Source organism: Electrophorus electricus, chromosome 1, assembly GCF_041902795.1.
Source record: "Electrophorus electricus isolate QZ-2024a chromosome 1, ASM4190279v1, whole genome shotgun sequence".
In the NCBI taxonomy this organism is placed as follows: domain Eukaryota; kingdom Metazoa; phylum Chordata; class Actinopteri; order Gymnotiformes; family Gymnotidae; genus Electrophorus; species Electrophorus electricus.
In genome coordinates this window covers 43,632,006-43,637,005 of record NC_137497.1, presented here as the reverse complement: position 1 = coordinate 43,637,005, position 5,000 = coordinate 43,632,006, and the positions used below count along the sequence as shown (strand labels likewise).

Sequence of the window (5,000 nt, the reverse complement as noted above, 5' to 3'; positions counted from 1 at the left end):
TCTCTCTCTCTCTCTCTGTCTCTCTCTCTTTAGCTGCAACAACTTCTGTGGTGACTCTGTGGTGCTGATCAGAGAAACTAAAGTGCTTTGCTTGGGGGTGTAAATAATTACTCTCTAACTGCTCACAGAGTCTGTGCACGTTTTCATTACACGAATATTTTTCCAGAGCTAAAGGAGAATGCTGAGCTGTAGGTATACACCTGCGTGTGCAGAGCCGTGATACAGTAACGCATGCCACATCACACAACAAAGCCAGTGCGCAAGGAGCCTCTGACCACGTTGGGGAGCGTGCGTCTGCCAGTTTTAAATTCCGCCCGATTCCTCTGACTCCAAGCAAAAACGGCTGCCTTGACAGTCTTGGCAGATCAGAGACAAGGCGGCTGGCTCTGCAGAACCTCACAGACATGGAACACGGGAAGGTGATGTGGGATGGCGTGGGGAGAAGATGTCCTAAGTGCTGCGTGTCTTCCACCCTTGGCAGTGCTTCTCTCTGCTGTGTGCTCGTGTTTGTGAGGTGCTGCCCTCTGTCAGGGGCTCTGATGAGTAGCCAGTACAGTCCATCACATCACTGCTCCCGCAGCACAGAAATGGAACGGTGCACATACACCGCATTCATAACACACAGACACACACACACAGACACACACATAAACACATAGATACACACGCACATGTGCACACACACACACACACACACACACACACACATGCGCATACACACATACACCCCATTCATACCACACACACACACACTCACTCACACACACACACACATGTGCACACACACGCGCACACACACACACACACACACACACACACACACACACACACACACACACACACACACACACACACACACACACACACACACACACACAGTGCGCAAAAGCTCAGATGGTTCCTAATGATTCTGATTTTTGCCATGGTACTGGTGATTACACTCTTCTACCCCTATCCCTAGCATGAAGACATCAGCTACTCAGACTTCCTCTCCAACACCATTTAAATGGATGGAGACCAGGACCACCAGCGTGCTGTAATGTGGCGTGGAGTTCATGACCTTCTAACAGTGACACCGTTCCAATGCCATAATAAGCAGAACACTGGCTAAATTATACCAGTTTATCTGCTGGAACATCTCCTGCAGGTATTAGTGTGGACAGAGCACTTTTACCACATTCCAGTATTCCCTGAACCAACCCGGCGTCCGGGCACTGAATGTTCGGCCGTTATGAGGTCACAGCCTCCTGTTAGAAGGGTTCTAAAAAGTGCCACTACCTACCACGTGCCAATACTCCAGCTTGTCTGACCTTGAAGGTTAAGGGGTCACGGAGGTCATATGACCCTGCTTCTGGTGGAGCTTTTCCTGCCACACCTGTGTGATCATCACCAGGACATGATGAGGTGGAATCTGGAAGGTGTTGGTTTATGTTCCAAGGAGAACATCAGTAGACTTAAAACCAGTGTCAGGTTCCATAGTAATAAGAAGGAAATGTAAAAATAGGAAACACACTGTTACAGTAAGGTATTTGAGTTATTTGAGCTGGGAGATTTGGTACCATCACACTAAGGTCTAACCTATCTGTTTGAGTTATTTGAGCTGGGAGATTTGGTACCATCACACTAAGGTCTAACCTATCTGTTTGAGTTATTTGAGCTGGGAGATTTGGTACCATCACACTAAAGTCTAACTTATCTGTTTTGAGTTATTTGAGCTGGGAGATGTGGAACCATTACACTAAGGTCTAACTGATCTCTTTCAGCTGTCTTCCCTACACAGAAGCATTCTCACCCAGAGACACATGCAGATACACACAGAGAGAAAAACAGCAGCAAAACAACAACAAGAAGAGAGAGAATGAAAAACAAGGGTAACAGACAAACATTGCTGAATTGAAAATTAAATTATCATTGAAGGAAATTGAAAGGCAAATGAAATAAGAGTTCAAGACGAGCGCCACTGATCAGAGATGCGCCAAACATGTTTATGTTAAATCGAGACTCACAGCTCTGAAATATAAACATAAATTGAAATTCAATGTAAAAGTAGCGATGGCATATGTTTAAACATGCATTAAACTTTGCATGAAGCAAAAGGGAGGGCTGTGAATTCAGAATGAACCTCTCTGGCAGAAACAGATAACCAAGTGCTTTATTAATGACCGGCCACAACATGTGTAACTACAGCATGTCTGGTGGAGAGGAGAACCTCGTGACAATTTACCCACCCACTGAGGAGCAGAGAATAACGCCACAGGCCTTCACTGACTGGTCATGAGTGGCTGCAGATTATAATCTGAATCAAACGACAGGGATTAAAACCCCCTTCACCCTCAATGGATCCTGAGGTTCATTACAAATGGAGCTGCTTCTGTGTGTGAATCGATATGCAGGCCACCTCCTCCAGATCTAATCTGGGAAAAAATGACTTTTTTCCAAAGAGCTCGGGGGCCAAAATCCTCAACGGCACACTCACATATAAACGAGTCAGAGCTGTGGTGTACTGCTTGTGTCTTGCTAGTGTCCAGTGGTTAATACCATCTCCCTTCAGAGGCTTTGTGCAAGCGCAGCAGTTATGTTGACAAAGCACCCACACTTGGGAGTGAAGCCCTTTTATTCAGTTCGAGTTGCTTTTCTTAACTGACCTTAATAAAACGTATAAGCCCAAATCATCTGGGTTTGGGATATTAGAGTGTATGCTGGGAGCTCCTGGGAGACAAGCCAGCTCTTGCTCTGCACTTGCCTAATGGGCTTCAGAGCCATTTACTGAAAAGAGCCCGTCATGAAACTAAACAACCCCAGAGGAAACCAAAGCCCTTCTGTTTCAGGGATAATTACTTTCTCAGAGAGTTTTTGATTATTTTTAAAAATGTGGTTCCATTGCCCCATTTTTCTTAGCGGTGTTATCTGGATGTTACCCAGCAGAATCTGAGTGCTCTGACCTTTTTACCAGCCAAAAGAGAGGTTACTGTTACTATAGTTACTAGCCAAGTGTAATCGTACTATAGTTACCAGCTGTCTGCCAGTGTTTGTGAAGGCCTCCCCGTGAAGGCCCGTGTGAGCCTTTTCCACAGGCTGGCCGCACAAGTACTGACAATTTTACCACTGTGGGGAACTTTAACTGGGCAAGATTCTCCAGCATGTCTCCTGTCCCGCCTAAAGCTCACTTCAGAAATGGAGCAGAGCCTTCTACAGCAGTGCTGATCCGATTTGCCAGCTTAGGATAGTCTTGTTTTTAATGGTCTGACCAGGGAATCTACCACACAAGGCAAAAAATACCGGCACCTGCACAATATTCGAGTAGTAGTTTTGTTTTGTTTTGCCACAGGAGCTCAGCCAGCACTGCCGGTGGTGAACAGCGAGGCTGTCCCCTGCTAACCCACTGCTCAGGGCAGGTGACCAGGTGATGCTTTTTCACTGGGTAGCATGGTTCTGTTACTAAACTGGACCCGCAACTAACCAAGAAGGAACCCAGAACCAACTGTTGCTCGAGAACCTGTGTTTGGTTTCTACTGTGTAACAGAACTGTGAAGGTAGGCAGGGCATGGGTTGCTGTGTTGTGGTCATGTGATTTCCCATGTGACGCTATTGTAAACAATAAACACAAAACAGCAGCCTTAGCCTAGGAGCCTCCAGTTCTGATTCAAGGATATAATAAGGTCAAACATCAAGGTCAGTGTTTGTCATTGTACTTCCACTGAAGACTGCAGCATACTGTCCAATATAAACACTAGAAAAGTGATTCTATCAAGTACTTTTTAAAAATGGTGGTCTGTGTGAGGTTTATGTAATGACTCTCTGACATTTAACCAATCAGTGATGTGCACTTTTTCAGGTTCTGTGCCATTTAACCAATCAGTGATGTGCACTGCTTCAGGCTCCGCCCATGTTTTCTGCCTCAGCAAGTTCTCTAGCACAAAGGGGAACCACAGCTATGGTTTGGTTATACAGGTATGGTGTGGGCTACAGTATGGGTTACACAGGTATGGTGTGGGCTACAGTATGGGTTACACAGGTATGGTATGGGCTACAGTATGGGTTACACAGGTATGGTATGGGTTACACAGGTATGGTGTGGGTTACACAGATATGGTGTGGGCTACAGTATGGGTTACACAGGTATGGTATGGGTTACACAGATATGGTATGGGCTACAGTATGGGTTACACAGGTATGGTATGGGTTACACAGGTATGGTGTGGGCTACAGTATGGGTTACACAGGTATGGTATGGGTTACACAGGTATGGTGTGTATTACAGTATGGGTTACTGAGGTACGGTGTGGGCTACACAGGTATGGTTTGGTTACATAGATATGGTGTGGGCTACAGTATGGGCTACACAGGTACAGTATGGGCTACACAGGTACGGTATTGGCTACACAGGTACAGTGTGGGTTACACAGGTACAGTGTAGTTTACACAGGTATGGTGTGGGTTACACAGGTATGGTGTGGGTTACAGTGTGGGTTACACAGGTACAGTGTGGGCTACACAGGTATGGTATGGGCTACACAGGTACAGTGTGGGCTACACAGGTACAGTGTGGGCTACACAGGTACGGTATTGGCTACTCTGCAGTTCAGAAAGTTTCAAAAAGTGTGATCATGGATTTTAAACCGTAACAAGCTGCAATGAAGGCCATTCCATAAGAAGAATGGAAGAACTTCGACTTGGCCTCAAAGAGAATCATGAGGGCTGAAAAATGGACGTCTGTGTCTGGGTGGCCATCACGGACGACGCCTGGCAGCTTCAGCCGTAGTGTCAGCAGTGTCAGGCAGGCGACATGACTGCTTTCAGGAGGAGGACAAACCGAAGGCCAGCAGCACCGACAGGAAGACAAAGGCGTCGCCGGCTGCGGCACGGGGTCGTTTCTGTCCACCACTGTCCCAAACCGCCAGTGCTCATAAAACTGTTGCCGTGACAGCAGATCTGCGGCTTTCTTAACTTATCTACCTACCAGCTGTCAGCTGTCTTTACAGACCGCGCTCTATCGCTCT

General features: G+C 46.6%; 1 protein-coding gene across 3 annotated transcripts in view; it reads right to left on the bottom strand.

The window, feature by feature from the left end:
- Positions 1–5,000, bottom strand: part of cntnap2a (contactin associated protein 2a) — a 300,311-nt gene that overhangs the window by 31,980 nt on the left and 263,331 nt on the right. The window lies entirely within an intron of this gene.